The 25,937-nt window shown below is 38.6% G+C and overlaps 1 protein-coding gene across 1 annotated transcript in view; it reads right to left on the reverse strand.

The window, feature by feature from the left end:
• tnr (tenascin R (restrictin, janusin)) overlaps positions 1 to 25,937 on the reverse strand; it is a 169,472-nt gene that overhangs the window by 97,924 nt on the left and 45,611 nt on the right. Inside the window, exon 4 of the mRNA XM_040143972.1 lies at positions 14,368 to 14,421. The gene's annotated coding sequence lies outside the window, so the exon portion shown is untranslated. The remainder of the gene's footprint in view (positions 1 to 14,367; positions 14,422 to 25,937) is intronic.

Consider the following 25,937-nt stretch of genomic DNA (forward strand, 5'->3'; position numbering starts at 1 on the left):
AATGGGTAGTGCCAATTTAACGATTACCAGGGGAGGGAGAAGAAGCAGTCTACCCTTCCGTGCGGTGACAGGCGGCGAAATTAAGGCAAATGCACGGAAGGAACGTCTACCAGCGTTGTTGTGACGCCGGCATATACTCAATGAAATACAGTAATCGAATTTTCAAGAGGAAGAGATGGCCAAGGAACAGCTAAAGAGGAGAAGGTCAGAAGAAAAAAAACTAAAAAAGGAGTGCTATGCTCTTTTTTTTCCATTTCCGACACTGTCAAGTTTAGAAAATATGAAGATGTCAGGTGGAGACTGGAATCTGTTGCGTGACATCACATCAGAAACACGGACGTACCACATCTCTGTCTCTCAAGCGCATGGACTCCAGACATTTGCATTAGGCCCATCTTCTGGTTCATGCCAATCACTTTCTCAGTTTCCTTTGTATCGGTTTTTACTTCCATTATTTTGAAAGACATCTGTTTGAGAGATGATCTTTTAGAAGTTTCAACTCTTATCCAAGAGGCTTCTTCAGTTCTGACGGACTCGTGGATCCCACCAGTCCCACGTATTTAACCTCTGTGGGGTTGTTATCAAGGCTATTGATGTCACTTGGTTTGTTAGTGCTCCAGGCTGTTGTTACGACAGTCATTAGTGTCGCTGGAGTCACTTGAGGCCAAGTGTGAATAGCAGTCATTGGAGTCGCATTCTTTTGAAAAGCCGTACTCATTGTGTGTCCCTGAACAACAACAATGTCTGGCTAATCCATTACACTGTCTACTTATACTAAAAGGAATAAATGCGTCTCTCCAGGGCACTTACATCCCAGCATTCAAGAATATTCTCACCTGTCCCTGACCAAAACAACAACCATCCCCCACCCAGATATGTAGAACTGCAACATAGACATAACAAGGTCAAAATCTAATTCAATGAATGTACTCCACAGAAACTTATTATCTACATGTTCAAGACATTGTACTAATCACAAAAAATTCACTAAGTTGAATCTTGACTTTCCAGTCAAATAAAACAATATAATTGTGGTCCAGATTATTTTAAGATAGCTAAAATTGATGTATGTAATTTGGAACTGTAGGCCTTACGGGGTTAACAGTCTTTGGTTTCTCAGGTCTATTAGGTTTTGAAATAAGACTCTATGTTTAAAGCTGCAACCGGTGTTTCTTCTGCTGCTTTGAATGAACAACTGTGTCAATCAAATGGATGTGGAGAAGCATTAACATCTATAATAATAAATAATGTGCTACACATCATGGCTTCAGCCCTCACCAAAGCAAAAGAGAATTTTTTAGGTGTCTGTAAAAAGAATGGCACTAAGGATCTGGGTTTTGTGTCCGTTTGGTCTGAACTGATTCAACTGTTGGCAGAGAAGAAAAATGAGCGCCTCTTTGCTGTCTTTTGGCTGCACTAGCACAGCAACACACCATCTCCTTTACTCATCCACATATACTACATATTACACACCAAATATTACACACAAAATCCCCACTTCCCTTCACCACTCGGTCCTTCCCTCTCTCGCTGCATCTATCTCTTTTGTGCACAAACACACACACACACACACACACACACACACACACACACACACACACACACACACACACACACACACACACACACACACACACACACACACACACACACACAAACTCATCAGCCTTTAAAAACAACACAGTCTTTGTCGGAGCAGTGCAGGGAGGTTAAGGCTGCAGGTCTGGCCGCACATATCCTGGAGGATGACTGGGATTGTGAAGGGAGCGTGAGAGAGAGGTGGAGAGCACCTCTCAGTCAATTTCTATTGAATCTCACTCCACTGGGAACATAATAAGCGAAACACACCTAAGGGATATAACAAGCCCGTGCATTTCCAGGTAGCCGTTTTCCTGGGCATACACTAAATTGTTTAATTGCTTCAGTGTGCTCTGTATGACAATCTGAGGATTTCATTAAATAAATAAGCAATAAGATTCTTTTATTAGCTAATAATAATAATTTGATTCATTTCAAGCTCTAAAATGATACTCACGCAAAAAGAGCAATGGAAGATGCAGTATAAAGTGCACAAACTGTATCCTTGTTATGATCTTGATGACATATAGATGTGGGGACATAAACACATACTGTATAAACATTGTTCCATTTAGTGCCAGTTGGGCCAATGTTGCAAGGCACCTAAACCTTTTGGAAATTTGCTAAATGTTATGTAAATGCAAGCTTAACCATGGACACACCCTGCATCTTGAGCAGGTACAAATGTAAAACCACAACAATACTGGCATGAAATTAGTGAATTAATTTAAGGACCCAGGAAGGTTAATCATATTCCAAATGCAGCAAAATTAGAAAATGCAAGTACAGCTCTAATGGTAGGGTGGTATTAAAATACTGGGAAAATTATTTTGCAAAAATGTTTAAGTAGTAATTACTCTTTGTTTAATGATCACATTTAAAAAATAAGTTTTTTAAAAATGGAAATTTGATATGAATAATGACAGCTAAAACTGTGACTGGTTTCTGAATACGAAATACACTTTTGAGGATGAGGAGATATCAAATCTAGATTTGCAACCCAAATCTGACATTTGTTATGTGTGGATTAGAATCAACATTGGGGATTTAATACATCTAGACTGCAAAAAAAAAAACAACAAATAAAAATAGAAACAAATTATTGCAAATTAAATTTACATCACATTCATAGGCTGGCTGAAATTCAATTTGTGGTCATCCAGGTGTGACTCGATCATAAAACATGGCTGCATTTACAGCATCAGTCCCCATTGCTCATGCTGCTCGATTTGACGGATGAGGAAGCAGATACAACAACAATTTTCCATCTTGCTTGCATCTGTTCTGTTTTCATAAAGTAAAGGAGATTAGTTAAGTATACACTTGCCAGTCTCATTACCAGAGCTACCAACTGAGATAGAGTAATGACACCTGAACGCACAAATCCAACCTGAACATTTCTGAAAAACTGTGGGACGCAGCTGTAAAATCACAAAGAGCCTATAGTCTGAACATAGTAAAAGAAGCCAAAATTTCATGTACAAAATCAAATTCTCATATCTCACTGATTCTTCATTTTGTATTTTTAGCCACAGAATCTAAAATAAAGAGTTTCAGATTAAAAACCTTACATAAAGCCGTTTATGGTGGATTACTAAATCATTCACCGAAATATTTTTTGTTCTACGTTCAGTGCCAACATGTGCCATTCAAGTTCAATTTGACACCAAAGACCTGGTTTTATGTCTCATCAGTTAATGTTGATTTTTAAAAATATTTTACAATAACAATGATATTTCTCTAATATGTCTCTATAAATAAATATTTTATATGGAGAAGCAAGATGTAGACTTCTTGCAGGTAGTAAGGCGTTTTGGTCTGCAGGCTTAAAAATACATCAGGGGTAGATCACATGTTCACATGGCTGCACCAGAACCTAATAGTGAAACAGGGATACCGGTAGCTTTACTACTCACAAAATATTCAGTGGTAGCATTAGATCTGTGATTAAAAAAAAAAGAAAAAGTCAAATCTGTGCTGTTATTTGATGTAATCACCTACAACTGGTCTTAACTAAGTCTCACCATGCGCAGTAACACCGGTTGTACTGCGCGTGGTGAGATTTACTGGCAAGTTGTGATTCATATACTTTGCGGTTTTAACCTTGTTTTTTACTGGGGAATTAGTCCTTTAACATTGCTTTAACATTGCAAAATTATTATAAAGCCGATCACTAAATCGATTAAAAGGCATCAACGAAAGAAGGATGCATGTTCAACTGTATGAGTGCTGCATATAAACTATATCGTTTTCTTTTGGGTAGAAGACTATCCAATAATCTCAGGAGATGGCCCTGCTTGCAGATGAGCAAAACTGCATTTGGATAGTGAGAGGGGGCTTTGATAAAAGTTTTTCTATTACCTCAGTTATTCAAGCAAAACCGGTGAATCAACTTTGCACATTTCGTTGGTTCCCAGGAACCTTTTCATACCGTTAACAGTCATCTGCTTGAATACAGATTTATATTTTATATTCTATAGGAAATGTTTAAAACAGTGGTGGGAGGCAAGGGTGTATGCTCTCTCTGTACTATCACAGTATAGTGCATGCTTTGGATGTAGGGGATGTAGTGATGTGGTGAATCTTAATGCAACATCAGGAGTATCTGAATAAAAATACCATGTGTATACATATATTCATATTTTACTCTGGCAGAAAATGCTGTCACATAGTAAGCAGCAAGACAGTAAACTTGATAATAAGGTTGTATTATTATGTGGACCACAACATTTAGTGATGTAGCTTTAAGTTCTGCAGTTATCTCATTCTCATAACAATATTCTCTCTATTCTGAGTTGAGCCGCTAGTTAAAGAATAGCACAATTTATGACCCAACCTATGCAGTGTGACTCATGAGCTTGCAACTATCTTGAGACTTTTTTCTTCTCAGGATGTGAAGCGCTAGCAGCTGGGCCCAGTTAGCTAAACACGCCTGTGCATGAAACTGACCTAACGATTGAGCAGTGAACTCAGATTCAAAATATCCAAATGTTATCTTCTAAAAAACAGATGCGTTTTGTTTATCGTTTCCTCCCTTGCTCACTCTCCCATGTTGCCTATTTTTTTGTTGTCATATCGCTTCAATAATATTTGTAATACAGAGAACAGAGATCAAGAAGGCCTCTGCATTGACTCTTTTGCTTTGTTAAGACACTAAATTCTGCTTCAGTGCTCTGCTAAATGAACAAGCCACACATACACCCCTGCACGCACACACAGACACACACACACACGCACCAACACACTATGACAGATAGCTATGAGCACACAACTTGATAAGAGATAATTTGTTATTTTGAGACTATTGATTTGAGTTACGCAATGAAACAAGTCTTTCAGAAGCATCCCTGCAGCAATCAATTTTAACATGCTCTCGTTTTCATTGCATTCTAATGATATGATCAATATATCTTCTATGATGCTGACTACATAGAGATACAGTGCCATTATCCAAAGAATACAGAAATACAAAGAAAAGAAAACACGACAAATATGACAAGAATACTGCTGTGAGATGACATTGTTTTATATGTGAGGTTCCTGAGATGGAGGCCGTGGAAGCACACGGCTCCCCTGAATACCATCCATCATCCAAATATCTCGGAAAAAAGACGAATACATTATTCTATTTTTAGGCAGGTATTTCTACGTTGTGAGGTTACACTATATACCTCCATTTTCTTGCAACAAAAAAAAGGGTACCGTGGATATGTAAGGCAGCGAATTATCCTATCAGCAGGGAACGTCATTTACAGATGGGGTCACAAGTAATGGAAAGTCGTTTTCACCAGGGGCTGTTTTCCATGTAGGATAGCTACTGCACTGCCAGCTCAACTAGGACAAATGGCTGCCTCTTGCCCAAATCACTACAGTAACCTAGTAGCAAAGTAGCCCCAGCTGAGGGCTTTGAATACCTAAACGTTTGCCCTGACCATAGCAACAGTACTGTCTGAACAACCTGCAGTGTGAATTACAAAGCACATTTGCAAGTTTAGTACATCAGATTTCATCAAGCCCTGTTTTTTATGAATCTACTGTATGAATCTGAGTATAGTTCTCAGTCAGAAAGTTCACGAATACAGGGCTTAATTGATTAAACATCACCGTGGATATGATTTAGGGCTAAAGTCCAATTAAATAACCCACAGATTCTTAATGCTGGTAATGATGGCAAATGCGGTGGACATTAATGGCAGGAGTTGGAAGACAGCAAGCAGACGTTCAGACTGGAAACAGCCCCGTGTCGAAACAACCGAGGTTGCTCAGTTGATTGGGTGTGTTGTTTCAGGTACCTGGGAGACATGAAATGCAATTCAGGAAGTCCAGTTTGAGTAACAGATCCATGAGTTTGAAAACTACACAGCCATTTATAATACTTTGAAACAGGAGTTTACAACATTGAAAATTTTTCATGGTGGCAATTCTTTTATGTTTCATTGTGAAGATCGCACGGTAAACAGTAGAAATGTGACGTTCTTGTTAGAATTTAATCCACCAGTAATGTGCGCTTGCATGCATTTGATTGAATTGTATTTTGAGGCTGCGTTTTTAATGCTGGGCTTAAGTTGGTCTGAACATAGATTAGGATACAGTAACCGCCAGCTGGGTAATGAGTGACTAGCTTGAACATGGGAGAGAGAGTGGAAAGCTGAAAGGTGACTTAAGTTGATGATGTAAAACAAAAGCAAGTTGTTTCTTGCATTGAGTAAAAAATGGGAAACTAGAAAATTTGTGAATGAAGCATGGCCAAGAAGTGTACAGTAGCTCTACATTTAATTCAGGAGTATTAAATGAAACAGCAGAAACATGTAAGAATATAGTCCTCTTCTTGATAAAAAATTTTGCTCTACTTGTCCTTAAACTGCCCTTAATCCAATGGTGACATAAACCAACTCACCTCATGACCTTGCTAGTGATTTTAAGTAAAAGCCACTAGAATCACTATAACCTGTAGTTAATGTAAGGATGAAAAATCTGGATCTGGATGAAAAAAGCTAAGCAACAGTAATGCCATGATTTGCTGGTCTGGGCGTTTTTGGAAACAATGCAAACAGATAACGCAGCAGTATTTGCATCACTACTGTGATTCATTTAATTTCATCCCTTATACCTGCAATAAATGCCTGTATGCATTGGTGCTGTATCACAAAAAATAAAGCAAAAAATATAACTATGTCAAGACCCACAAGACCCGCAGGAGTCTCCCCAATTTAACAGACTTATTGTATAACTAGGCTTGTCAAGCAAACTTTAAGTACATCTATGCCTTTCTCTGTGCACCCTCACTACAAGCATCCATGCCACATATTTTACTTTAAGTAAAGCCATAACTTGGCTCTATGAACTGTAAGAGTAAAACTCAAGCTTTGTCATCAGTAAACAACAAAGTGTGATTGCGAAACAGATTAAGAGTAGTTTCAGTAATAGAGTAAGTTTGAAGACTCTTGAAGTGACGCAACTGTAATGAGTTTTCTTGTACTTCACAAATGATGATGACAGTGGTGACTGGTGATGCATTAACGAAGTACCGGGCACATTAATTAGAAACATTAATTAAATGGTTTACCGATATTCTTTAGACCTAAACAGTCAGGCTGTGTATGTCACAGACAAAACACCTCAAAAAAGTTAATTTAGTGTTTTAGATCATTTCATTTTAAATGCCTGGCCTCACATTTTGCATGACAAACATCTGATTTTTAGTCATTGCAATTTACTATTTAATTCCATGTATAAAGGAAATATTACATGTATGTTTCAAGCAGTTATCTATCATGTGGTCTCAGTCAAACCTTCAAATAGCATCATATTAGCTGTTTGTTTCCACAAACACAGATTTGAGTAATGCACTTGTCACAAATGTCAAAAATGCAACCCTGTCTTTCAGCGTCTCATATTCATAGAGGAGGAATAAAGTGTACACATCGTGACAGTAAATAAAGCAAACTAAAGTTTCCTTTGAATTAAAAATGTGAATGGTTTTTAACTAGGTAATGAGAGCCTCTTAACAGTTAAGCAGTAAAGCAAGTAATTGCTTTTTCATGGACTCAGATTTTGAATTTCTATCATTTGGTGAGACTAACGAAATCCAATCACACGGATAGCAATTAAACTCTTCAGTGAACTTCTGACATGGTTCGGTTCCAAGGTAAACACATAACTTACAGTGATCCATTCTTAATTTCCTCTCAGGATGTCGATGATGTATTCTGTATGTAGTGTAGCTAAAGTTTTGTTATGTAGTGCTGCCATGTATGGGGCCTGCAACTTTATATTACAAACAAGGTTCCTCTGCAGTACAAGATGAATGAAGTGGGCTGTGTGCACTACAAGGCAACTTCATCCCACAACTGTTTTCGAAGTCCAGACAAACCTAAGGTAAAGTGATGTATTCAATCTGAGAACTAAACGTTATGGGTCAAAGTCAACAAAGTCAAAAAGATATTATTAGCAGTTAAAATATGTTGATGTTTATTTTGTAACACAAATCTTGTTATGTAGCCCCACACAGAGAGACTACCACACTGCACATTGTAAGATTTCTCATTTTTTCCCATTTCGGAATGTCTTTCCATTTCTCAAAAATTAGCCAAATATTATTCTCTTAACATTGAAACGCTCAAACTTCAAAACCGTTAAATAACAATGTCAAGGATCTTCAGAATACTTTGTGTATGATTTTTATGCCAATATCCCTCAACAAGTTCAATTGACCTGTAATATGTTGAATGTATTTGATTTAATATGTTGAATTTTTTGATTTAATGTTGTTGTATGCAAACTTATACATACAAACAAAAATGGTATTATAAATGCTGCAGACACTATAGGATTGCTAAAATATGTCAATTATTTCAGAAAGGCAATACTGTAACATTTATATTTGTTATATATATTTATATTTATTTTAATATATTGATTTAAATTTTATTAAAAGCATCAAATATCACAAAGTGTGATGTACTGTTGTAAAGCCCAACCACAGAGAGGGAGAAGGACATATCTGAATGTCCTACAGCGTAGGGAATAATAGGTGAGTCCAGACTGTGACACCAGAGCAGGGCCAAATACAGGAAGGATCTAAGCACTCCTTCTGATTTCCTGCTTTTTCCATTTCCGAGTCGGTCAGGGTCACCCTGCAACCGCTTCCATATGGTGGCCTGTCCAACAGCAAGAGCCGATCGCATTACTGGGCTGGTCACAGCGAATGGTTGCTGCTAACAAGTTGTTACTCCTCTCTGACCTCTGTTTGTGTGTGTTGCTGCATTGGCCTGTGCGTCTATGCGTATGTGTATCTGTGTGTATGGGTGTGCTTGTGTGCGTGACCCCGAGTGAGTTGCTTCCAATAAGGAAATGAAATCCATTGTGGGACCCCCCCCCCAAGAGAACCATTTTCTTTTATTACTTCACCTGCACTTCCTTGAGGCACTGGGTGTGCTCCCACGCTGCAAGCAACTCCCAGACAAGCATCGGCAGCATCTATCTTGTGGACAGAAGTGCTGAGTGGCTATTACTTCTCAGCAGACCACATAAAAATCACAGCAATTAAATGCTATTTGGCCATTCGACTTTGTCTTCTCAGAGACAAAGAAAAAGGGGGGAGTGAGCAGGGGAAGAAAGGCACAGAAGAGAGTAAGTGTGAAAGTAAGGAGAAGAGAGACCTCAACTGATGCTGCTTAACAGAGAGAAGATCTTTATGTCAGTAGCTTGAAATGGATATGGAGGAATTAAAGAGGGTGAAAGTAGCTGTGAAATTAGAGCTGATGAAATACAGTACCTGTTTTTAAATGGAAACGAGGGAGCTCTTTAACCAGGGGTACAATGGAGAGTCAAAGTAGACCACAGCATGGGAATTACGGTAAGGTCTCCACTCTCAACTAGATTTACAGTTAGAGAGATCCTGCCAGAGATGCATTGTTGTTCCGCCCTCCAGAAGGAAGCTTAAATATTCTTTGGGCTCTTCATACTGCTCAAGTGGGAGACACTTTTTGAGTCTTTTTAAATCTTTTTTGCAAAACTGAGTATGATTAACAGGAAACAGTGAAGATGCAGCTGCAGGATGTACAATATGCTTCTGTGTGCTGCATTTACTTTTGGTCACACATTTATAATCTCCAGAGGCAATAGAGGAACTGAAAGAATTTTTTAAAAACCAAAAGTGGACAGAAAAATAAAATTATATCAGCTGTCAACATGGATTAAAACTGATGTTGGCCGGCTACTCACAAAGCTCCTGTGGGGAATTTCAGATTCATTCAATGTTCCTGACAACATTTCCTTCACCAGTAAAGTGAGTGCAAAAAGCTGGCAGCCCATTATACAGAAGAAAGCTCATGGTTCCAAACATGCTCTATTGAACTTTCAATTATTTATCTGCTGGGCATCTGAATATTGGCAATATATTGTACTGATCCCCATATTTCTGTCTTTAGCTATTTCCCACTGACCACACAGTCATCTCTGTGTCCCACTAACCACAGTGCTCTGCGGTCACCCCAGCAATTTCGACAGTAGTACTATAATAAACTGTGAATGTCTTATTAATTAAAACAAAGTTTGAAAACGTAATCCTTATTAATAATTTAATAATGATAATTTCCTGCTCTCAAAGTTTTTCTGATTCTATATTCAAGGGCGTCCTGATCTTACATGCACTATCGTCACTCTTTCCTCATGTTTGTTTGACTAAATTTATCCTACCATTTTATTTTTTATTCTGCAATAATTTGCCAACTTAGCTTATCCAAAATAAACTAAACTACAATTCTGAACTAAACTTAAAGCAAACAAAGTTCTGTTTTTTTTCTGTGTGACGTAGTGATAGCATTATTGCCAAAGCTCAGTCAATCCTGCTACTATTGGTGCTACCACAATGTCAGACTGTTCCTATTCATCACCGTCTGTCTAAGTACGTTCCAGCTAACTAAAAATAAATGTCTCCAGCCTCTCTGTAATCAGGATGGGGCTGCAGGTACACAGCGAAGAAAAAGCATTACAAGCAGTGAACTCACACTGAAACTTATAAATGGTTGCCTCATTACCCAAGCAAATCACATTAGATATCCTTCAAAACCCTAATATAGATGTTGCGCTGCGTGGCCCACTCGCTTTCAATCAGTCTCTCTATCCATCTTTCTCCATGTCCATTGCTTTCTTTGTCTGCCCTTTTCTGACTAACTTTCTCTCTTCTTTCTCCTCTTTCACTTTTTGTCATTTTGCCTTTCTGTTATTCGGTCTTTCTCTCTGACTGAATCTCTTTGTCGTCTTTGTCCCTTTCTCTCACCGCTGACCAGACAGATATATTCAAATGGAAGTTAAGGACAGAGCGTTGCATTGTTCAATCCCCTCAAAGAAGCGAGAGTTATAGGAGCAGTGGCAGGTAAATTCCCATTAAATCAGGCCAATTGCTGATACAACAAATCCTAAGACCACAATAAAGCAGGTAAGAGGCTGCAACACTCAGGAGAGGAGTTAAATCATTGACACATGTGACAGCAATTGGGACAGAATCATTATTGTCACAGGGCCATCTGTTTTTATTTCTCAATTATATTTTTTCACTAGAAGACAAAGATATTATGGGAAAAACAGTATAGATCCAGTTTATCCACAGGGAACTGACACATTTTAAACCTCACTACAACAGGCTGGGAATATCAAATGACCAAGATTGACACCATTGAGTTTTTCACACCTACCGCACAGTTAGTGTACGCTAACGTGCTGTGGGATCACAAAACCTAATGGTCGGATAGATGGCAAGCACTGAGCCTGCTGTGAACCTCAGTGGAAATACTTCACCTGTCACATGAGAAACTTAAGTTGGAAAATCTAGTGACTGGAACCAATATTCTGATTTGTCAACCTGGTGTAGAATATTCTCTAATGGAGAATGGAGCAAACACTGTGATTCACATAACCAGAAGCCTGCCATTCTCTTAAAAACGCTAATATCCTACATGGGAGATCAAATGTAAAGAGTGAACAGCTGCTTGCCACTTTTTCCAAACTGCCGACACTAACGTTTACACTCAACCTTTAAGAGTTTCAGAAATGATACAGGATCATTTTGTCCTGGAATTGCAGGTGTGCAAGCAGCTTTAACTGTGTAAAAATAAAAACCATAAAACATGTTTTTGTAAACAGTAGAAAAGCACTTTGGGATTATACGTTCAGTTTTGCGTTTTTTTTTCTTTGATGCAGTCTGGGAATGAATTCCAGTGGCTTTTCACATTGGGTTAAACAAGCAAGTTTTGTAATGCCATGCTTACTTTGCACTATTTTGCACTTGACATATTGTCATCTCAACATATGCAATGAAGGCAAAACTCATTAACAGACAATTAAGGTCTGTATAGAACTGTGGCATCATCTAACATTTTGTTACTGAAAATATTGAAGGGGCTAGCTGATTAATCCTGGCACTGTGTCTGACCTTCTGACATACTGATCTGTTTAGACCACAGGGAGGAAAATCTTGTGATTTTATCCAATGAGAACAAACAGTTTGCCAATAGCCTTTGGCTATCTTGATGTGCAAGAACGCACAGTGTTCCCCCTGGCAAGATCGATGTTTCTCGATTAGGCTGCCCGGACCAAAAGGAATGCAACGACTTTCCCATTCGTCAGCTACCCAGACCCATTCTCACTTAATACATGCACTCATAAATATGCACAAACACACTTGCATGCACATGCACAAAAACCTGCTTAAATGTAAAAAGACATACTGATGTCACAGACGTCACTGGCACACCGACGTCATTCGCCCCATGGCATTTAGCACAAACGTCAAATAGTGTAGAGCCCTGCTAAAAATCAATGGGCATTTGCAACAATCAATCGCCGGGTTCCTATGAGAAGTAATTAGAAAGGCAAACATGCAGCACTGCCTCCTTCCTTCTCTCTGCCTACCACCGAGTCCCAAACTACGTGCTTCTCCACCATAGGGTCCAAAAAAGAACTTAATACAGCAGGGATGTAACTACGTAGGGATCAAATATATTGATGAGTTTAGTCGTAATACATTATTGCTGAGATAATATGAGAATGAATAGAAAAACGGGTTGGTATTAAAGAAAGGCTATGTTGTCGTTCTCTTGTGAAGAAGCAAAAGAAAACATTTTATTACGGTTTGGTTGTTAAAATCTTAATCCATAAATACAACTGTTTAAGAGACATGACCGCATGATTACTTGGTTTGACTTTGTCTGGCTCCTGGCATGTCATTCACTATTATTAAAAGACCTATGACCCCTGAATTCAACATAAAGTTCTCCACAGATCGTTTAAACATTTAAAAAATAAAGGCGTTCCTGTTTTATATGTCACAGCTTCTAGGCTTTAGAATATGATCAGCAAACCCAGCAAATCTGTTGTCATGGTGTCTGTTACTTTTAAAACTTTACTCTGAAAGACTCGGGAAAAGCCAGTATAGAAAAGGGATGGATGGATTGATTTTTGCATCCTTTTTTCAGCCTTTGAATGACTTTGTCTCCTCATCTAAACAATTAGTATGAATTAATGGCGATCTTGAGTAATACTAATACGAGAATGCTGACAATGCTGAGAGGAAATGTTTCTACTGAAAATGTCTGGAAATAGTCAAAACTGGTGATCTTACGATTAGTTTTCTTTCTCCATCAATCGATACATCTCATTAATCTGTCTCCTAAATCTTCTCGTCCACCGACCTATCTCCCTATTTAACTCCCATCCTATTCAATGAGCAACAATATATGTATACCTTCCTATCTACTGATATATCAGCCTATCCTAGAGTGTAATACTGTACGAAACAGAGAAATTCAGAGATAGACACTTAAATCAAATGAACCCAAAAGTGTGCTGCACGGCAAATCAAGCAGTGTGGAATCGTCACTTTATACTTCGTTTGCTAATTCTTGACAACCCTGGGAGGGCTTGTCTGCCTCGGGCCATCTCTGCAGCCAAAAAGAAGGCTGCACATTTTTCTTTCTGTTTAAGAGAAAAAATAAATGTGTGTAAGATGCACAGATTAAACCATGACAACTGCATCTTATCAAAATCAGCCCAATGAAAACTGAGGCAGAGTTAACAAACAAGTCAAGACACTGAACATACTGTACAAAAACCATAAAGGATCCAATTCTTGACTAAAAAGAATTGAACCGTGTGCCCTACTGACTGCTGAATGGGAGGGTGGCACACATATTAAATACAGATAATTTTCAAACTGCTGCAGAAGTTGAAAGTTAATACATCACCTCGCTGGAGTGAGCTACACAGTAAACCCATTGCAAGAAGAGTAATGGTGTCTCTAGATCATTGAGATATGTAGCACACAGTGATTGCTCATAAAGTATGTGCCCGAATGCTAATGTGGCTAAAGGGGGTATCCAGGGACACATACAGACAGCAAATGGGCCCCGGCTTATCTAAAGAAAATGTCTAGCCACGCTTTACACAAAAAACCCAAGATGTGATAATATAACAGGGCGTTAGGATACATTAAAGAGCAACAGAAAGAAGGTTTGCAGCGGCATCATTCACAGAATCATCAATATGTCTATTAAAAAGCAAAGAGAATTATTGTTTTTTTCATGTTTTATAGTAACGCCAGGTACCGTGCTGAGTTGCTTTTCACTGTGTGCTGCGTGAATTCATTTTTGCAAGCTTTTATTCCACACACTCATGTATAAAGAGAGGGAAAGTGCACTTTATTGCAGAAAGCAGCAAACATCATGCACGCACGCACGCGCACACATGCACAAAGGTATGCTTTAGCACGCATCTGAAGTTGCAACTGACCTTGAGAGCACCAGCCACAGTTGATCCTTTCAGTGTTGGTCTTCTGGGTTGCAGCTGTCAACAGAAAGAAGAAAGGTTGCAGATGTTTTAAACACGTTAAACCTTTTGTCCCTGCTTGGGCTTTTTTTTTTCTCAATTCATCAGACAGACTTGGAGAGGACAATGACACTAAAGAATCAAAGCATACTTAAAATCTAGTTAAGGTGATTACTTAGGTGAGGAGCACCAAAAATACAGAGACAAAAGTGAGCATAATCTCAGAGTGCTGCATTATGTCCTATAATTATAACTGTTACTGTGCAAGCACATACTGTCAACAAACATTCATTGCACCTGAGATAATTAGCATTTATAATGGTTTTTAAGGACACTAGAAATTACGCTCATTTTACACTTGAGAAATGAGCCAGCACCTGATACACTCTTGATCGAGGCAGTGGGTGCAGGTATGGTTTGTGTGTGTGTGTGTGTGTGTGTGTGTGTGTGTGTGTGTGTGTGTGTGTGTGTGTGTGTGTGTGTGTGTGTGTGTGTGTGTGTGTGTGTGTGTGTGTGTGTGTGTGTGTGTGTGTGTGTGTGTGTGTGTGTGTGTGTGTGTGTGTGTGTGTGTGTGTGTGTGTGTGTGTGTGTGTGTGTGTGTGTGTGTGTGTTTGTGTCTGTGTGTCTGTGTGTAGGAACTAGTTTTACAGAACATGACCTTTCCTGTTGCATAAGGTCCTCAGGCTCTTAGGCTCTCATCAGCCTAATTAGGCTGTCATATTGTTCCAGCACTTGGAGTTACAATCAATGTCTTGTCAAGTTCAAGTGTTTATTAAAAATAGGTTTAAAGTGTCTGTGTCTGTGTGTACGGTAGCCATTTATATAAGCACACATATGCACAGATGTAGCTGCTATCGATCCCCCTGAAAGGTTTCAACTGAACCTGAAGTCATACTGCAAAGCTCCACAATTTGACAACTTGACTCTTAATTAGAAATTTGTTTATCTCTTATCAACTGTAAAAACACAGCCGTAGAAGCAAACACACATATACAAATAAACAGGCTGCAGCTGAAATTAATATTCACAAGGACAGAGAGAGAGAGATACTGACATAGACTCTGTGGTGCTTTAGGACAATTTGGTTTCACATTAAAGCAAGAATAAACAAATTATTCAACATCTAGGTCAGTGACATGGGATACATTTGAGCTTATTTCTGTGCCAACACTCAGATTCATAGAATTTTTTTGAAGAAATTAATACAGGTATGTTACAGTTGTTACAGGCTCCAAATTAGAAAACAAGGAGTATCGAGGCAGCACAGACATAGCTCCATATTGAGTGCATCTGATTTTCACAACACTAAAAATCTCACCAGAAGATGGGTAGGCCAACATGTCCAAGAAAAAAAAAGGAAAAATGCTGAAAAGAAGCCAAGGTTGTGGAGACAGGCTACGATTGTTTAGGAAAAACATACAGTTTCTGAGAGTTCTTGCTACACTGAGGTGTCCCATTGAGCGACAGCTCACATTTTGAAAGGTGACAAAGACAAACCAAGCAAGATCAATTGTGAGGACTTAGATTTAGTTTCTTTTTAAGGGTATATATACTGCTGAAAGTGCAAGTTATATGGTACCTGTGTGCATCTGTTCATTCATTTGCATATATACAGTTAGGTCCATAAGTATCTGGAGAATGACACAATTTTCATAATCCTGTCTCTGAAGCCTTCAAGATGTGATTAAAGTGTAGACTTTCAGCTTTAATTCAAAGGTTTCAACAATAATAACCTATTAGCCATCTAGGATTTACAGCCATTTTTACACATAGTCCCTAACTTTCAGAGGCTTAAAAAAGTTATTGGATAAACCAACGTAATTATAAATATGAGGATAATTTTTAATACTTGGATAAAAATTATTTGCTGTCAATGACTGCCTGAAATCTGGAACTCATTGACAACACCAAATGCTGAGATTCCTCCCTTGAAATGATTTGCCAGGCCTTTACTGCAGCCACCTTCAGTTGCTGCTTGTTTGTGGGACTTTCTGCCTTTAGTTTTGTCTTCAGTAAGTTAAAACATGCTCAGTTACGTTGAGGTCAGGTGACTGACTTGGTCATTGAAGAATATTCCAGTACTTTGCCTTCAGAAGCTCTTGTGTTGCAGTATGTTTTGGGTCATTATTCATCTGTACTGTGAAGCACCGTCCATCAGTTTTGCATCATTTGGCTGGATCTAAGCAGATATTATAGCCCTATACACTTCAGAATTCATCCTGCTACTTCTATCAGCAGTCACATCATCAATAAGCACCAGTGACCCAGTTCCATTGGCAGCCGTACATGCCCATGCCATAACACTGCCTCCACCATGTTTGACAGATGATGTAGTATGCTTTGGATCGTGAGCCGTTCCTTTCCTTCTCCATACTCTTCTCTTCTCATCATTCTTGTGCAAGTTAATCTTGTACCAAGTTAATCTGCCCAAAGCATCTTGTTCCAGAACTGGGCAGGCTTTTTTTGGAGGTTTTCTGGCAGAGTCTAATCTGGCCTTTCTGTTCTTGAGTGTTACCAGTGTTTTGCACCTTGTGGTAAACCCACTGTATGAAATATAAAATGAAAATTGTGTCACCGTCCAAATACTTATGGACCTAACTTTATATTCATTATATCCATTTCCTATATGTACAATTTTTAAGATGTTTTTTTTTTAGGATATATCAGATTAAGTGTGTCTATTCTTCTGCTGCATTAGATGGCACTGTTCCCAGCAATCTGCTAGTGCAAATCCCCATCTCTTTTTTGTTTAGTTATAAAAGATAAAAAAAGATCCTCTAAATGACTCTGGGAGACAAAGTCATAAATAAGGGAATTCACAGATGGTTGTGGTGGTGTTGATGTTGGGGGGTTGGAGGGGTTGGGGCTTGATATTTTCACAGCTTTCATTTCATCACATCAGTCATTCTTGGGGACATCCACCAACTTGGGGGAGAGAGTGACCGAACAAGAGAGGGAGATGAGACAAAGACAAAAATCAAATAGATGAAAAGAAGAAAAATTTTGTTTTTGAATTTCACACCATCCAAATCCCTGAAAACAGAAAAACCACAGTGACACACCCACACCCAGAATCCGAACACTGGCCTCCTTTGGCTCCTCACCACCATTAAAATCTGGCACTGAGAGTAGAAAGCAGCTGCTGCATAAACCACACTTTACACATGTACTGTGTGTGTTTTGATAGCTGCCAAAATTGCTGCAAAGCATGGCCCCAGTCACCCACAGACAGATCATGTGACAAATAGCCTGTCTTTGTCACTATGTCTGCTGAAGAGGGAGCAGGAAGCTCACGAATTACACAATCACTTACACACACTCACACACACAAACACACCCACGCACACACACACACAAACAAATCAATTTCTAAAAACACAAATGGGTTGACACAAATCTGCAGAAAAATATAAATAGATTTAAGGTCTGAGCTGTCACATTCTTAAAAATTGGGTTTTTACAAAATATCAAGATTCATTACAATGTAATAATGAGAAAATGAAAGCAAGTTGTTTATAGTTTCTTTTCACAGTTTACATAAGAAACTGGAAAAACATATAGTACTCTAATATATGCATGGAAAACTTCGTGCAATCATTTGTATGATAGATAAATTTAAAACCATTAAAATATCCAATTTGCATTTAATTAGGTAAAAGCTATTCAATTAATTTATTAATATTAATTAGTCATCATCCTCTCAGGGAAGACATAGGCTCACACTCTTACCAGTTTCAATGAGAAATGTTACAAAACTTTCTCTGGTTGCTGGATTCATTATTGTCGTTACCCTGAGCATTCACACAGAAGTGCACAGGCACAGGGATGTAATTGCTAATTTTGAGAGGGAACTGACTGCAAATGATACAACTTTGGATTCAAACGGCAAGTAATGAGTAACACATTATTTTTTGTCAGAAATAAGCTGTCACTGATTGTGTGAGAGGCAGAAGTTCACCGAGCACATCAAGGTGTGACAGCTTATTGTCTAATACAGTCCGAAGCATCAGATGATAAGCTGCTGATTATGCCGCAGATCAGCCACTTTGAGCCCTTCAAAGTCGATAAAAGGTTAAACTACAGACATTTTTGCAAATGATTTTCAACAATTTTAGCATTTAAAATACTGTAAAAAAAAAAAAAAAAATGTCCAAATTTTAATGAAAAAACTAAATAATAAGCCTCATAGAATGCCATGTCTCAGTATTTTAGTTGCTTTTATTTTTATCTTTCATCTTTCTCATTTGTTACCTCATCCCTTCTCCTGCCCCCCATCTCTCACTAAGATGACATAGTGCAGTTTTGTCCAAAATGTCACAGGAGCTTAAAGTATTGCACTATGCATATTTCCCTGGCCAGCTCCGGACCTTCTGTCAGACGACAAACTTCTCAGCGATTTGTCCTCATTATAGAACAGCCTCCCAATGCTCGGCTTAATTCCCCAACCCGTCCCTCTGGGGGCTCTCTCCCACCCCTGCCTGGCATGAGTCATTTTAATGACCGCCACTTTGCCTCCCCATCGGCCGGGGCCGCCTATGTTTTAAACCCAGCTAGTCGAGTAAATCTGCCAGCTTTAATTAAAATAGCTTCTTTTGTAGCGCTTTCTCTCCCTCCATCCTCTTGTCCCTGATGACATAATGATGCTGGGAACTTCCCTCTGCAGAGCTGACTCAAAAGGCCTGACCCTTGGAAAATTGGGGATGCATCGCACTATTTTATGATGACCTAGCAAGAAATAAGCCACATCTCATCCTATCTCCTCATCTTCTTGGCCCATATGGGATTCTTGAGTGAAAAGATAATTATGGAGGTCGTGGGGAGAGGTTTCGCTGACAAGGACTGACTCTACATTACATACATTTGAAGTATGCAACAGAAATCAATGAGAAAAAAGCTTCTATCATGGTTAACTGTGCATGGGACACTTTTAAATTACAACAAGTTTCTCAGTGTGTGGATTAACAAGTAACGACCTTGTTGTTTTTCAAGGTCAGCCTTTCTTAGGGAAATAACGGTTTGTCAAGCCAAATCAATGAGGCTCATTCAAACCGTTTTCCTACAATATTGTTCAGGGACTAACTTTGGTGCCATTGATTAGCTGATTTATAGCTTGCATCTGTTCTGGGCTCAGAGTGAAAGTAGAGCCCCTCATTACAGGAGAATGATGAAGAGGAGAGGAGAGGAGAAGAGAGGAAAGAAGCTGAACATCACTATGAGAACAGGAAAAATGTAATTTAAAGTCTTAAACCAGGGTACTGCACTGGGCTTTGAGGAAACTTTGGCATAATGGCCACAGTTGGAATTGCTGGTAGTGTGATGCCCATGGACCCCAAAAAAAACGTTTCCAATATTCAATTGTTACCATCATTCCGCAACTAACAATTATTTTCATTATAGATTAATATTCTGCTTATTTTCTTGATTAATCAATTAATTATTACCTGCAATATGGCAGAAACTTTACAAATTTTGCTTGTCACCATTTCCTGAAGCACAAGGAGACATCATCAATATTCCGATTACTATCACATGAGACAAAGCAGGAAATCCTCACACTTGAGACGCTGCAACTAGAAAATAATTGTCATTTTTGCATGAAAACTGACTAAACAATTAATCGATTATTCAAATAGCTGCCTGTTGATTGACAAATTGCTTACTCCATTTATCGTTCAGCTCTCCAGTAAATTATTTTCATAGCATTTTGTATGTTGCTGCCAATTTCACTTAGTGGACAGTTGCGGTATTGGAACAGCAACAACAACAAAAAATCCCCTGCGCCTCAAAAAGCATTTTCCTCATACACCATCATTACAAAGAGATGTCTTTAAAATTGTTGACAAGACATCTCCAACTGCAAACATGTTCTTACTCTTTCTTTTAATCCATATAGGTTTTATATTGTAAAAACTAGAAAAGTCAGTTTTCTTTACTTGACGTCACCATAATGTAAAGTCGATGTGCAGAGCTGGAATGTGTGTGCGGGGCCAGTGAAGGGACCACTAATTTGCACGTGCAGTGGGCCGCACAACATGGAAGCAAATCCAGAGGTCATCTTTGAGTCCAGTATCCAGATCCTATAATACATCCATGGCCCAGAAAGAGGAAGTATGTACAAGCACAAGCGCTATGGGCGCAGAAATGTTAAAGTCTGAGAAGCCAGAAAAATTTCGGAGCCATATGCGCTTGGCAAGCAACATACATTGAAAGAAATGGGGAGCATTTACCAGCACTGTATCCAGTTCTTTTCATGCATCCCTTTCTTAAACTGCCAATAAAGTAGACCTCATGAAAATATTACAATTTTCTTCTTTTTTTTCTTAACATATTTTTGGATCATATCAAATACCTCACTGACTGCACAATCTCATTTACCATTCTCCATCCTCTCTGAATCTCCTTTTCTACACCTGACTCTAACTTGCTCCTCTCCATCCCCTTTCCTATTTCCTTTCTTCCACTCAGAAAAACAGGCACTAGCTGCACTAATACACCACCATCTCTCTTCCTTCTTTCTTTTCTTCTCCTCTATTTCCTCTCCCTTCTTATCTGCGCCCCTGACGGGGTTGTCTGTCTTCTGACCAGCTGAAGCAAGGCTTCCACTGGTCTGCGCCTGGCCCCTATTATCAGAGCATGACAAGGACCTTCAGTGTCAACTTGTCAGCCTAATAAACATCCTTTATGGCACCCGCGTAGTTGTGTTTTGAGAGGAGTCAGCCAGCCACCAAGCAGTGGACCACTGATTTCATGAATGGAACACAGTGCTTACACTTCCACTCGTCTATTATGCAGTGGACAGGCTGCAATTGTTTTGCCAAGCACAGCCATACTTATGACTCTCACAATCCTAGAAGCTTTCCGTTTAGTTCGAGATGTGGTTACAAAGAGAATGGCAAAAAGAGAAAGAGAGAGAGAGAAAAAAGTCTCCAACACAGGTCAAGTATGGCACAACTCAGGGCAGCAGTATATTTAATCACAGACTGTTCAGACCTTTACATAAGACTTTTTGTAACCTTTGTTTTGCAAGTCATGGTCAGTAAGGCTTTCACATTTTCTATTTCTCTCCAATCTAATTCCTTCTTCGTCTTAGTTTGGGAAAGGTGAGGGGTCATGTAGCAGTTGAACAACCCATTCAATCACTTACAATAGTAGTCAAACCATTTTTTTTCCCTCTTATGGCACTTCAGCAATCCTCAGTAGTGGACATTACCTCTTCCAGGAGCAAATGAGAGGGACAAAAGGATGAGAGCCAGAATGGAGAAAGAGAGAGAGAGAATCCGCCGCTCGAGTATAAGTGGATCACTAGTTCAGCACCACGGACAGCAACATTTCCTGACTACCAATCAAGGAGAAGAACTGGAGCCAGTGAGCCAAAATCAAAATGTGCCTCTTTAACCTTTGTCCACTAGCCTGTCATAAATATTCATAACAGGTGGGCAGGCAGATATGTCATCATAGCAACCATGCAGCCTAGGCTCAGGCTGAAAGTTAATTAACATCAAACGTAGGTCTGGAAAATGATAAAATATTCATCTAATACTTCACATATTATTAACCAGAGATGTGCTGTTTTGGTTTTCAAGCGATGAATCAGTCAGTGGATGTTTCCCACATTTAAATTAAACGTGAGAACCTCGGTAAAGCTTTTGATCTTTTTTTATTGTTATTGTTTTTGACAGTAAAAAGATCTCTCAGCTAAAAGCAAAATGCATTGTGAGGCCAGAGCCTGGTTTTATTGAATGTCTACAGAGCTTGTTTATTGATCCATGAACAGTGACAAACAGGTCACCTTGGTCATTACAGTTATAGCAACCTGAATGACAAAAAAAAAAAAGTAGACTCATGTCTTCAAGACAATTTGATAAATACAACTCATGAGGATAGGCTATTGGGAGCAGGGTAAGCTACTTTGTATAATCAGCAACTTGTGAAGAACAAGCAAGCAGAGGTCACATTCAGTCTAATGCAGCTTTGACTGTATTTACTATCTTTTGAACTGGCCGTCTGTCACGATACAATGCAATCAGCAATGATGGAAAAACAGCATTACTGAGCTTTGTGAAGCAACAGCAGCAAGGCAGGCAAACCTGCCAACCCGTAAAACTGTCAGAGCGACCTTCACTTACCCTCAGTATTGATGGTCCAATCATATAGAGAATATGAATTAGTACCTTCAGGGATTTCTTAAAATGGAGCATAATTCTTGGATAAGTCTTAAGAAAGAGAAATAAATCATGGTGTGACTTTATGGCATTGCCCAGAGAGATGGAGAAGATGAATTTCAAAAACATGTTTTCCTTGCTCCTCCCAACTGTATAAGATGTTGTGGTCAGAATAGTGATTAGAACATTGACTTGACCAACTACAAACACTGAACACATAAAAGAGCAAATATGTCTTGTCTGCCCCCCCCCCTGCTAACAACCACAACAAATCACATGATTTGTATGGATAGGACATTTCAGAATATAAATTTTGATGCTGAATTGCTGGTCAGAATCTCAAGCATTCCTCTTGTATATCCAGGGCTCTGTGAGAAAATGTAAGATCCCCTGAGAAAAGCACATCAACAGAGCCCCTTTTCAGCTCTGGGACCACAGATTAATCCTTTACCCCCCTGGAAAATCCCTGGAAATTTGGTTAAAATTTCTAATCTGTAATTCAGAATTGAATTAGGTACGTTTTTGTTGATTTTCTCTGGTTAAACAAGCATAGAATGTAAGAGTTCAAATATAAAAGTCAAAACGTAATTAAAGTAAAAGCCAAACACTTTTTATCAATAAAGTTGTTTTCCATTAGATTATCTGTATTACACAACATGAAAGCATTATAAAAACAGTGCCAGGGGCTCTACTTTCTCCGTCTTTGTTCAGCTTGTCTATTCACCGTCTTTAGCCGTTCCCACTATAAATAGATGTCAGTGTCCATTACTGTTTCTGGACTCCTAAAAGACTCTTGTACTTTCCAAGCTCTCTGTGCCCATCACTATCTGTGTTTTCAGGCAGTGAATGTACCCTAGAAACTCAATATTTTATTTTTACATTACTTTGAGTTTCCTGTGTAGAGTCGCCATCACAAAGAAGTTGAAGAAATGCTACTTTCTTTGGAAAATGGTGGGCAGTAATGCGCAGTAAGCAATTTGTATTAGGTGGTGTAAAACATGCAAAGCCGCTATTATGTTCCTTTAGGATTTCTGTAAAAGTTAGTGAGCTTGAAAAATAAATGGTTCTTTCTTTGCTAGCAAAAATTGCTCAATAGGCAGCCAAACTACAGCAATGCAATTATTTGTATTATCAATTCATTACAAAATACCAGAGCCAAGGTTTTATCTTAAGGTTTCTTACAAAGAAAATGAAACCAATCTAATTTTTTTCCCACAACCATCAGTTAGTGGTTAATTTTGTTGATTAATTAATATTTTGACTAATTGTTAAAATTCCAAAGAAAGCAAGGATATGCATTTCATATGTGGAAACAAGGGCATTTCTATAAACTGTTAAAGATAGTTGCAAGGTTAACCCTGAATATAAAAAAACCTAATCTGATCTAACCTGATTTTTAGATTAAAACCAACACCAACACACTGTATCTTATATTTGGAATGCAAACTTTTCATGATAACTGAAACTGTTTTAGAAATGGTGTTAAATAGGAGCAATGGGCCAGGGAATAGCTGAAGAGTGAGAGATGTATTTGGGAACATTGACTGAAGTTTTACTGCCTTAGGAGTACACTCTAGCAAAACGAAAACATTGATATATCTGAAGCATCAACAGAGATTTGGAGGGGTTTCATCTGTTTTGATTTTTTTTTTTTTTTTTGGGGTGGAGGGGTGAATGACTTTTCTCTTATTTACTGTGGCATTATGAAGGCAAGCAATGAGCCTGCATGGCACCCTCAGACGAAAAACCATTTGATTCTTCTCCTGCACAAAGAGGATCTCTCATGACTCATATAATGAGCTTTCGCTCTCTATTATAAAAGCAAAGATCAGGCCAAGACAACAATAACTTACATCATAGTGTTAGTTGGGAGGATGGCTGAAATGGAAAATCTGAAATGCTATTGTAGGGTGCAGGGCATATTTATCCTGTGATTGAATTAGTCTGGCCATGTGATGCATTATCTATGATTATAAGGCACACAGTCTGAATATAAATAGGTAAATAGATAAATGCATTACTTGTCAAGAGATAAGTGTAGTAACAATGAGAAAACTGCACACACACATGCACACACACAAATAATCATCAAGTAAATGTTTTGCATACAGTAAATTTGTATTTTGACAGTGCTGTCAGTGTCGGCAGTTGAGTGTGACAGTTTGGTAATCACAGTGACAGCGGCAGGATATTGGATTTAACTCAAATGCATAATGTATTTTTTTTATCCAATCCACGAGCAACCCTAGTCGTGGCTTAAATGCATGTCTTACATAGAAACAGACACACACTCTGATGCATTTGCAATACACACTATCCCACTGTGCCTGCCATGAGAGCAGAGGTGCTTGCTCGCTCATCAACTCAAAGCTGTAACACAGCGTTGCTGTCAAGAAAAAGCACGGCAGTTTGTGGGGACCATGGTACATCACATGAATACAGTTTTTTAATCATTTCTGCCAGATATACAGTAGCAACAGAGGAGTTCATTTATGTTTAATAAGATAAAATCTTTTGTTTCATGCTTCCTGTTTGTTTTATGTCTTTCTGTGAAGTCCTTATGTGCTGTTTTTCTTTTTTCTCCACTTTTTTAATCCTCGTTGCCATGCAGCAGTACTGCACTGACTGCACCGACCCTAGTGAGATTTCTCATCACAGACCAGGAGCTCTGCCAGATCTTCTGTCAGAGTGGTCCTCAGGTTTTCAGTCTCATTCCTGATCAAGGTCTTTTCTTGCCTGGCTGCTGTCTTTGGTCAGATGAATAACTGAACAATAGGGATTTTTTTTTCCTTTTGAAAAAGACTACTCTGCTCTTGTGAAGTGCCATTTATTCGCAAACTATTTTACATCATCCAGCGAAGGCTACCTCTTCACTGTTTAAAAATTCTATGGATAGTTTTATTGGCTTTGTAGTAAAGGTTAAGCTCTGAAAGAAACTGGTCATCTACAGGCATAGAGATACTGTATGTGTTTTTGTCTTCATGACTTAACTGGCCTCAGGTAGATTCTGACGGTAAACTAAAAAGAAAAAAAAATTACTTTTCAGTAATCATACTAAGGTTTTAGTGTGTGTACACAGTAATGAAAAGAAATTGTTTATCACTCCATTTAGAATCGAGGCTTTCCAACCATAAAAACAGAAAAAGCCAAATAGGGTGAATACCTTGAGTCACAGTGATTTAATAAGTTGGACGTTATGACCAAAACACAGTTTAATTTGACTAAAATTAAACACAAAAGTGACACTGACTAATGCTTTTCATTGCATTACATATTCTCATTGACAGGAAGGCAATTAGTTAGGCATATGTTCAGAGATTTTAGTGTTCCCTTCTATAACATTCAAATCATCACTGACAAGCAATCTGTCAT

The sequence above is a fragment of the Xiphias gladius genome, chromosome 14 (genome assembly GCF_016859285.1).
Source record: "Xiphias gladius isolate SHS-SW01 ecotype Sanya breed wild chromosome 14, ASM1685928v1, whole genome shotgun sequence".
NCBI lineage: Eukaryota > Metazoa > Chordata > Actinopteri > Istiophoriformes > Xiphiidae > Xiphias > Xiphias gladius.